The sequence below is a fragment of the Oncorhynchus masou genome, chromosome 29 (assembly GCF_036934945.1).
Source record: "Oncorhynchus masou masou isolate Uvic2021 chromosome 29, UVic_Omas_1.1, whole genome shotgun sequence".
Taxonomy (NCBI): Eukaryota; Metazoa; Chordata; class Actinopteri; order Salmoniformes; family Salmonidae; genus Oncorhynchus; species Oncorhynchus masou.
The window spans coordinates 11323308-11334582 of record NC_088240.1 but is presented as its reverse complement, the minus strand read 5'-3'; the positions used below and the strand labels follow the sequence as shown (position 1 = coordinate 11334582).

The following is an 11275-nucleotide window of genomic DNA, read 5'->3' as shown; positions in this document are numbered from 1 at the left end:
TCGGTTTTCATTTATTTCTCTTGTTCTTTTGTATTCAGTGTTCGGTTATATTTAATTAAAATATGGACACTTACCACGCTGCGCATTGGTCCGATCTTTCCTACTCCTCCTCAGAAGAGGAAGAAAACCGTTACAGAACTACCCACCACCAAAGGACCAAGTAGCGTGGTAACCAGGAGCAGAGGGTTCTGGACTCCTGGACTTTGAGGAGATATTGGACGGCAAGGGACCCTGGGCACAGGCTGGGGAATATCGCCGCTCCAAGGAAGAGCTGGAGGCAGCGATATGAGGTACGAGAGGCACACGGGGAGATTGGCGGAGTCAGGTGATAGACCTGAGCCAACTCCCCATGCTTAACGGAAGAAGTGCAGTACTGGTCAGGCACCGTGTTATGAGGTCAAGCGCACGGTGTCACCAGTATGCGCTCATAGCCCGGTGCGCTATAGGCCAGTCCCCTGCAAGTGCTATGTGAGAGTGGGCATCCAGCCAGGACGTGTTGTGCCAGCTCAGCGTGTTTGGTCTCCGGTACTCCGTTTCGGCCCAGGTTATCCTGCGCCGGCGCTGCGTGCTGTGTCTCCAAGGCGCTGGGAGGGTGCAGTTGGTACATAGTGGTATGCACGAGATCTCAAGTGCTCACCCACAGCCCGGTTCAACCTGTGCCTGCACTCTGGAGGGTCCGGGCTAAAGTGGGCATCCAGCCTGGAGGAGTGGTGCCAAGGCTGCGCACCAGTGCTCCCCCACAGCCCGGTCCATCCGGTGCCTCCACGCACCAGGCATCCTGTAGGTCGCCCCAGCCTGGTGGGTCCTGTGGCAGCCCCACGCACCAGGCTGTCTCTCCATCTCCTCCCTCCAGGTTCTCCCGTCTGTCAGGAGCCGCCCGTCTGTCAGGAGCCGCCCGTCTGTCAGGAGCTGCCGGAGCCGCCCGTCTGTCAGGAGCTGCCGGAGCCGCCCGTCTGTCAGGAGCTGCCGGAGTCGCCCTTCACTCCGGCGCTGCCGGAGTCTCCCGCCTGTCCGACGCTGCCGGAGTCTCCCGTCTATTCGGGGCCCGCTGCAAGGGTCCCCAGTCCGAGGTCGGTGGCGAGGGTCGCCAATCCAAAGGCGCCACTTAAGTAGGCCAAGACTATGGTGGAGTGGGGTCCACATCCCGCGCCAGAGCCGCCACCTTGGACAGATGCCCACCCAGACCCTCCCCTATGGGTTTAGATTTTGCGGCTGGAGTCTGCACCTTTGGGGGGGGTACTGGCACGTCCTGACCTTAGTTCCTTTTTTACGTCTCTGTTTTAGTTTGGTCAGGGCGTGAGTTGGGGTGGGCATTCTATGTTGTGTATTCTAGGTTTTGTATTTCTGTGTTTGGCCTGGTATGGTTCCCAATCAGAGGCAGCTGTCGATCGTTGTTTCTGATTGAGAACCATACTTAGGCAGCCTGTTTTCCCGCTATGGGTTATGGGTAGTTGTTTTCTGTGTCTGTGTTTTACCATACAGAACTGTTTCGGTTTTCATTTATTTCTCTTGTTCTTTTGTATTCAGTGTTCGGTTATATTTCATTAAAATATGGACACTTACCACGCTGCGCATTGGTCCGATCTTTCCTACTCCTCCTCAGAAGAGGGGGAAACCGTTACAGTAGAAACATCTCAAGGATGAACATTGGAAACAGAATGCACCTGAGCTAAAATCTCAGCAAATTGTCTTAATATTTATGTAAATAAGGTATTTCTGTTTGGACCCCAGGAAGAGTAGCCAATGCCTTGGCAGCATCTAATTGGGATCCTAAAAAATATACTAAATTCAAAAATACTGTCAGAAATCAGCTTCTCTACCCTAGTCTGTGTGTGGGTCTATTTCCCCCGCAATTCCAACCCAATCTTCCATATCATGCCACTATACACAAAGACAGCAGACATCATTACATATCCCCACTGAGCTTCTGTAGATCTGATAGAACAGTGGAACATATTGTTTTTTGTTTCATAAGGAAAATGAACTTTGCAGTTACTTCAGACAACTACTGTTTGACCTTAGGACTCTGGTTATTAGAACTATGTATCTGTTTTTAGATGTTCTGTTTGTACACTCACTGCTCGCAGGGTAGCATTTTCATCTCTTGTAGACAATTACATCATCTCAGTAAATTGTCCCTCTGATACGGAGTTACAGTCACGCTTAAAGGAACACATTTGCCACTGAATTACGAGCACACAAAAGAAACCTGGGTTCTGTTCAATAGGGAAATAAGCACTGAACAAAAATATGAACGCAACATGTAAAGTGTTAGTCCCATGTTTAATGAGCTAAAAAAAATATTCCCAGAAATTATTATTTATATTTTTGTTCAGTGTAATTTCAGGTTGCACCTCCCTGTTTCAAAACTTTATTTCCCTATCGGACCCAACCCAGGTTTATTTTGTGTGCTCGTAATTCAGAGGCAATTGTGTTCCTTTAATACACATTAAAAATGTTGTGCACAAATTTGTTTACAACACTGTTAGTTAGCCTCCTTTGCCAAGATAATCCATCCACCTGACAGGTGTGTCATATCAAGAAGCTGATTAACCAGCATGGTGATTACACAGGTGCAGCTTGTGCTGTGGACAATAAAAGGCCACTTTAATGAAGTATACATGACACGCACACTTCGTTTGCTTACACACACTCACACCTTACCATTTACATGCTTCTATTTGGGTTTCTATGCAAAGTATATTATTTAATGGTTCTTTAAGCCTGCTACTAATTACTTGAAATGAGACATACACTCCTTGGCCAGTTTATTAGGTATACCACCTAATAAAGCATGTGACCTAAGCGATTTTGAGCATGGTATGATCGTCAGTGCCAGGCGCGCTGATTCCAGTATCTCAGAAATGGCTTCTCACGCATGACGGTGTCTAGGTTTTACAGAGAATGGTGCGACAAACAAAAAACATTGAGTCAGTGGCAGTCCTGTGGGTGAAAACAGCTTGTTGGTGAGAGAATGGCAAGAATCTTGCAAGCGAACAGGCAGGCCTCAAGCAGACCAATAACGACGCAGCACAACAGCGTCTCGGGAATGTACAACTCATCAGTCTGTGTCACGGATGGGCTACTGCAGCACACGACCACAGCGGGTTCCACTCCTATCAGCTAAGAACAAGAAGAAGCGACTCCAGCAGGCACACGATCACCAACACTGGACAATTGAGGAGTGGAAAAACATTGCCTGGTCAGGATTTGGCGTAAGCAGCCTCAGTCCATGGCCACATCCTGCCTGGTGTCAACGGTACAGGCTGGTGGCGGTGGTGTAAACTGGTTAAATTAACAGTAGCTTTCAGATTAGCTTTCAATAAATTGGTTAAATGGTCAACGAAAACAGATATTTAAATCCACTCAAACAGATATTTATCTTATTTCAGTCTTTGGGAGCTAGCTACACCACATGACCAAAAGTATGTGAACACCTTTTCGTCGAACATCTCATTCCAAAATCACGGGCATTAAAATGGAGTTGGTCCCCTCTTTGCTGCCTCTACTCTTCTGGGAATGCTTTCCACTAATGTTGGAACATTGCTGCGGGAACTTGCTTCCATTCTGCCACAAGAACATTAGTGAGGTCGGGCACTGACTTTGGCCGATTAGGTCTGGCTTGCAGTTGGCGTTCGAAACCATCCCAAAGGTTTTCGATGGAATCGAGGTCAGGGCTCTGTGCAGGCCAGTCAAGTTCTTCCACACCGATCTCGACAAAACATTTCTGTATGGACCTCACTTTGTGCACAGGGGAATTGTCATGCTCAAACAGGAAAGGGCCTTCCCCAAACTGTTGCCACAAAGTTGGAAGCACAGAATCGTCTAGAATGTCATTGTATGCTGTAGCGTTAAGACTTTCCTTCACTGGAACGAAGGGGCCTAGCCCTGACAATGTAAAACACCCCCAAACCATTATTCCTCCTACACCAAATTTTACAGTTCACACTATGCATTGGGGCAGGTAGCGTTCTCCTGGCATCCGCCAAACCCAAATTCGTCCGTTGGACTGCCAAATGGTGTAGTGTGATTCATCACTCCAGAGAACGCGTTTCCACTGCATAAGAGTCCAATGGCAGTGAGCTTTACACCACTCCAGCTGACGCTTGGCATTGCTCGGCCATGACAACCTATTTTATGAAGCTCCCGACTAACAGTTCTTGTGCTTACTTGCTTCCAGAGGCAGTTTGGAACTCGTTAGTAAGTGTTGCATCTGAGTACAGACGATTTTTACTTGCTACCCTCTTCAGCACTCAACGGTCCTGTTCTGTGAGCTTGTTTGGCCTACCTAGATGTTTCCACTACACAATAACTGCACTTACAGTTGACCAGGGCAGCTGTAGCAGGGCAGAAAATGTATGTAGTGACTTGTAGGAAAGGTGGCATCTTATGACAGTGCCATGTTGAAAGTCACTGAGCTCTCCAGTGAGGCCACTTTACTGCCAATGTTTGTCCATGGAGATTTCATGGCTGTGTGCTCGATTTTATACACCTCCGCAATGGGTGTGGCCGAATCAACAAATTTGAATGGGTGTCCACATACTTTTGTATATATAGTGTATATCTGTTCCTCTTCATGAGACAGCAGCTCACGTTTTCACGAGGCTTTGCTTACATCATAGATAGAAGCAGGCCAATGGCTGCCTTCATTACAAAGGGAATGTACAGGAGTTCTGATTGGTCCTACATTTAGCAGTTCAGCAAATTTGCCTGAGCAGACATTGTTGAAATATGCTTTATGAGAAAATGCCCAAGAAATGAAGGTGTCAACTCATTTTATAGTCATCATAAGAATGTTTTAATGTCATAAACAACAATTCTGCTCCTCCCTCGGAGGGGATGGATCAACTTCACATTTTTTGGCTTCGGCCCACCACCTACATGTAATATAGCTTTGAGTACTTTGGGAAAGTGCAACCCCTTATCATCATCATCATCATCATCGGTCTCCCCATCCTCCGTAACGTCAGCGCTGGTAGCCATTCATTCCACTCACCCTGCTCCATGTCGATGACTCCTATGCTGCTGGCATCTGTGATGAACACTCTGGTTATCTAGCAAGCTGAACATGTCCTCCCCTATCCGGGTATAGTAGAGCAGGAAGCCCAGGCTGTTGAGGCGCAGGTCCTGGGTGATCTGGAGCAGCTGGTAGGCCTAATCATTCCTCTAGAGGAACTCCCTGGAGGAACTAGAAAAGGCCCCACAGAGGTCTGGAGCTCGCCCACACCATCAGCCTGCCACACGAGCCCTGGTGGCGGTGGAACGGCCAGCCCTCTGTGCACAGGAACATCTGGGAATGGGGAGTGGAGGAGGTGAGAGAAGACAAGAGGAGAAGAACAGTTTTAAAAAGAGAGAAGGAAACAGGATACAGAGAAGAGCAGCGGAGGAGAGGAGGAGGGTAAGATGGTGAACAAACATCAGAGGGCTTGCCACTGGGTTGTTCCAGGACTCTGTCTCCACAGTAGGAACCCCTTTGAACTACGTACAGGGGGGATGAAGGCAGCAGCTGCATCAAAGGGTTTCCTTCTGTTCTGGACAGAGAGTCACCAGAGGTCTCTGCTGCTTTTATTGTGATCTCCATGGTCAGTGTATTTATTTCCTAAAATATTGAATTTGGCCTTTACTACTATAGCCCATAGAAACTAAATGAATAACACATTCATGAAAGGAAGAAAAGACAGTCAAAAAATAAATCATGAGGATTAAAGTTTTGAAGTGTCTGTCCTATAACGAGGAGATTTAATATACATTTGAAGTCGAAAGTGTACTTACACCTAAGCCAAATAAATACATTTAAATTCAGTTTCTCACAATTCCTGACATTTAATCCGAGTAAAAATTCCCTGTCTTATGTCAGCTAGGATCACCACTTTATTTTAAGAATGTGAAATGTCAGAATAATAGTAGAGAGAATGATTTATTACAGCTTTTATTTCTTTCATCACATTCCCAGTGGGTCAGAAGTTTACAAACACTCAATTAGTATTTGGTAGCATTACATCTAAACTGTTTAACTTGGGTCAAATGTTTCGGGTAGCCTTCCACAAGATTCCCACAATATGTTGGGTTAATTTTGGCCCATTCCTCCTGACAGAGCTGGTGTAACTGAGTCAGGTTTGTAGGCCTCCTTGCTCGCACGTGCTTTTTCAGTTCAGTGCTTTGTGATGGCCACTCCAATACCTTGACACTGTTGTCCTTAAACCATTTTGCCACAACTTTGGAAGTATGCTTGGGGTCATTGTCCATTTGGAAGACCCATTTGCGACCAAGCTTTAACTTCCCGACTGATGTCTTAAGATGTTGTTTCAATATATCCACATAATTTCCCGTTCTCATGATGCCATCTACTTTGTGAAGTGCACCAGTCGCTCCTGCAGCAAAGCACCCCCACCCCCAACATGATGCTGCCACCCCCGTGCTTCATGGTTGGGATGGTGTTCTTCGGCTTGCACGCCTCCCCCTTTTCCTCCAAACATAACGATGGTCATTATGGCTGAACAGTTCCATTTTTGTTTCTTCACACCAGAGGACATTTCTCCAAAAAGTACGATCTTTGTCCCAATGTGCGGTTGCCAACCGTAGTCTGGCTTTTTATGGCGGTTTTGGAGCATTGGCATCTTCCTTGCTGAGCGGCCTTTCAGGTTTTGTCGATATAGGACTCATTTTACTGTGGATATAGATACTTTTGTATCCATTTCCTCCAGCATCTTCACAAGGTCTTTTGCTGTTGTTCTGGGATTGATTTGCACTTTTCGCACCAAAGTACGTTCATCTCTAGGAGATAGAATGCATCTCCTTCCAAATCAAATCAAATCAACCGCTTCTTGAGCGGTGTGACGACTGCGTGGTCCCATGGTGTTTATACTTGCGTGCTATTGTTTGTACAGATAAACATGGTACCTTCGGGCATTTGGAAATTGATCCCAAGGATAAACCAGACTTGTGGAGGTCTACAATTGTTTTTCTGAGGTCTTGGCTGATTTCTTTTGATTTTACCATGATGTCAAGCAAAGAGGCACTGAGTTTGAAGGTAGGCCTATTTTGAAAACTCCATGTTCCATAGCCTCCCATTGCTCCATTTAAAGGGATATCAACCAGATTCCTTTTCCTATCGCTTCCTCAAGGTACCAACAGTCTTCAGACATAGTTTCAGGCTTTTATTTTGAAGAATGAGCGTGAAGGACCATATTGCGTAAGTGGATAGGTGGGGGCTCTCAGAGTGAATTGTGCGCAAAAGAGAAAGGCGGCCATTGTTACTCCCGGTCCTAGTGAAAAGCCAACTGTCCCGGTTGATATATTATCTAATAGATATTTGAAAAATACCCAAAGGATTGATTATAAAAAACATCTGACATGATTCTGTGGACATTATGGATATAATTTGGAAATTTTGTCTGCGTTGTCCTGACCGCTCTTTCCGGTGGATTCCTGGGCATAAACACCAAACTAAAGGAGGTATTTCGATATAAAAAATATCTTTATGCAACAAAAGGAACATTTGTCTAACTGGGAGTATTGTGATTTTCGTGACCAAGTTACCTGATGCTAAGTGTACTTATTGTTTTGTAGAGCGATCGATAAACTTACACAAACGCTTGTATTGCTTTCGCTGTAAAGCATCATTTCAAAATCTGAGACGACAGGTGGATTAACAAAAGGCTAAACTGTGTTTTGCAATTTTGCACTTGTGATTTCATGAATATGAATATTTTCTAGTAATATTATTTGACTGTGGCACTATGCTATTCAGCGTTGCTGATGACAATTATCCAGATCCGGTATGGGTGCTTCAGAGAGGTTAACCTTAATTTTTGTTTTAGGCTTTATCTGTGTGAGGGAACTCCGGCTCTGAGTATCTATCTACGTACATCTCTGGCCCACCTGCAGTTTGCGAGGCTGTTGATTGACAGCTAGCGTGTAGAGCAGTTGTAGTTCTCTGAGAAGTGCTTCACCTGAACTCTGGCTACCTCCAACACCTCAGCATAGTGGCACACAATGTGGTCCAGCAGCCTTGCCTAGTTAAATCAAAGCCTCTGGGAGGGACAACGCAGGAGGGGAGGAACCAGATCCTATATAGGGGTACATTCCAGAATTTTGAAGTTTACACACCTGCACCCAGACACACCTGTACCCATACACACCTGTACCCGTTAACATCTATTCACACTTGTCCCTGAGCCATATCTCCCTATCGAGGAACGACAAGACCACCAGACACCAGCTCAACGAATCATCCGTAAGATTCCCTGGGAAACTCTGCTTCTCAGCCAATGGGAGAGTGGAATCCGGGGACATCCACCAATTGAACCTGAGGAAAGGAAATTAAGGAATGTTTCTGAAGATAGGAAGCTACTTAAGACTATTGCGATGGACCCAAAATATCATCTGAAATATCATCTGAAATGTGTTTGAGTGGAAAGTCAGAGTGGAGAATGTAACAGGAGCAAACCTTGAGTTGGACACTTAATAACCATAGCCTGTATAGTGGCTTTATATAAGCATAAGGTAAATATCCTGAACAGTAAGCTTTACTACCCTGATATGTTCTACCTTTGTCATGGCGGCAGTTCGTCTAGAGAAAATGCAAAAATAACACATCCACAAAACTAACAGAGAAACAAGCCCGCACAAAAGCAGGCGGGCATAACCGGTTTAAATAGCCCTAACCCAAACCCAAACAAGAAACAGGTGTAACCAATAAGACAAAACCAATAGAAAAGGAATAGGGGATCGGTGGCAGCTAGACCGGTGACGACGACCGCCGAGCGCCACCCGAACAGGAAGAGGAGCAATCTTCGGTGGAAGTCGTGACAAAGTGTTTTAGTACTATATCACTTAACACAATGATGAAAAAATCATGGCCCCTTCAAGCTGCATACTGAACCATATTCCAACTAAACTACTGAAAGAGCTGCTTCCTGTGCTTGGCCCTCCTATGTTGAACATAATAAACGGCTCTCTATCCACCGGATGTGAACCAAACTCACTAAATGTGACAGTAATAAAGCCTCTCTTGAAAAAGCCATACCTTGACCCTGAAAATACAGTATAAAAAACTATCGGCCTATATCGAATCTTCCATTCCTCTCAAAACTTTTAGAAAAAGCTGTTGCTCAGCAACTCACTGCCTTTCTGAAGACAAACAATGTATACGAAATGCTTCAGTCTGGTTTTAGACCCCATCATAGCACTGAGACTGCAATTGTGAAGGTGGTACATTACCTTTTAATGGCGTCAGACCAAGGCTCTGCATCTGTTCTCGTGCTTCTAGACCTCAGTGCTGCTTTTGATACCATCGATCACAAATTGGTCTACACGGGCAAGTTCTGGCCTGGTTTAGATATTATCTGCTGGAAAGATATCAGTTCATCTCTGTGAATGGTTTGTCCTCTGACAAATTAACTGTAAATTTCGGTGTTCCTCAAGGTTCTGTTTTAGGACCACTATTGTTTTCATTATATATTTTAACTCTTGGGGATGTCATTCAAAAACATAATGTTAACTTTCACAGCTATGCAGATGACACACAGCTGTACATTTCAATGAAACATGGTGAAGCCCCAAAATAGTCCTCGCTAGAAGCCTGTGTTTCAGACATAACGAAGTGGATGGCTGCAAACTTTCTACTTTTAAACTCGAACAAAACAGAGATGCTTGTTCTCGGTCCCAAGAAACAAAGAGATCTTCTGTTGAATCTGACAATTAATCTTGATGGTTGTGTCGTCTCAAAGGACCTCGGCATTACTCTGGATCCAGATCTATCTTTTGATGAACATATCAAGACTGTTTCAAGGACAGCTTTTTTCCATCTATCTGTCCAAAACTGATGCTGAAAAATGAATCCATGCTTTTGTTACTTCTAGGTTAGACTACTGCAATGCTCTACTTTCCGGCTACCCGGATAAAGCACAAAATAAACTTTAGTTACTCCAGTGCTAGCCTCCCTACACTGGCTTCCTGTCAAGGCAGGGGCTGATTTCAAGGTTTTACTGCTAACCTACAAAGCATTACATGGCTTGCTCCTACCTATCTTTCCGATTTGGTCCTGCCGTACATACCTACACGTACCCTACGGTCACAAGACACAGGCCTCCTAATTTTCCCTAGAATTTCTAAGCAAACAGCTGGAGGCAGAGCATTCTACTATTGAGCTCCATTTTCATGGAATGGTCTGCCTACCCATGTGAGAGATGCAGACTCGGTCTCAACCTTTAAGTCTTTACTGAAGACTCATCTCTTCAGTACGTCATACGATTGAGTGTAGTCTGGCCCAGGAGTGTGAAGGTGAACGGAAAGGCTCTGGAGCAACTAACCTCCCTTGCTGTCTCTGCCTGGCCGGTTCCCCTCTCTCCACTGGGATTCTCTGACTCTGACCCTATTATAGGGGCTGAGTCAATGGCTTACTGGTGCTCTTCCTTGCCATCCCTAGGAGGGGGACGTGACCTTCCTGTCTGGGTTGGCGCCCCCCTTGGGTTTGTGCCGTGGCTGAGATCTTGTGGGCTGTACTCGGCCAAGTCTCAGGATGGTAAGTTGGTGGTTGAAGATATCCCTCTAGTGGTGTGGGGGCTGTGCTTTGGCAAAGTGGGTGGGATTATATCCTGCCTGTTTGGCCCTGTCCAGGGGTATCATTGGATGGGGCCACAATGTCTCCTGACCCCTCCTGTCTCAGCCTCCAGTATTTATGCTGCAGTAGTTTGTGTCGGGGGTCTGTTATATCTGGAGTATTTCTCCTGTCTTATCCGGTGTCCTGTGTGAATTTAAGTGTGCTTTCTCTAATTAACTCTTTTTTTCTTTCTTTCGGAGGACTTGAGCCCTAAGACCATGCCTTGGGACTACCTGGCATGATGACTCCTTGCTGTCCCCAGTCCACCTGGCCGTGCTGCTGCGCCAGTTTCAACTGTTCTGCCTGCGGCTATGGAACCCTGACCTGTTCACCGGACATGCTACCTGTCCCAGACCTGCTGTTTTCAACTCTCTAGAGACAGCAGGAGTGGTAGAGATACTTTTAATGATCAGCTATGAAAAGCCAGCTGATATTTACTCCTGAGGTGCTGACTTGTTGCACCCTCGACAACTACTGTGATTATTATTATTTGACCATGCTGGTTATTTATGAACATTTGAACATCTTGGCCATGTTCTGTTATAATCTCCACCCGGCACAGCCAGAAGAGGACTGGCCACCCCTCATAGCCTGGTACCTCTCTAGGTTTCTTCCTAGGTTTTGGCCTTTCTAGGGAGTTTTTCCAACCCACCGTGCTTCTACACCTGCATT

General features: G+C 45.7%; 1 pseudogene; it reads right to left on the bottom strand.

Annotated features, from left to right (window-relative positions):
• Nucleotides 1–3082: 3082 nt before the first annotated feature.
• LOC135519447 (divergent protein kinase domain 2B-like) lies at nucleotides 3083–9296 on the bottom strand (annotated as a pseudogene).
• Nucleotides 9297–11275: the final 1979 nt, after the last annotated feature.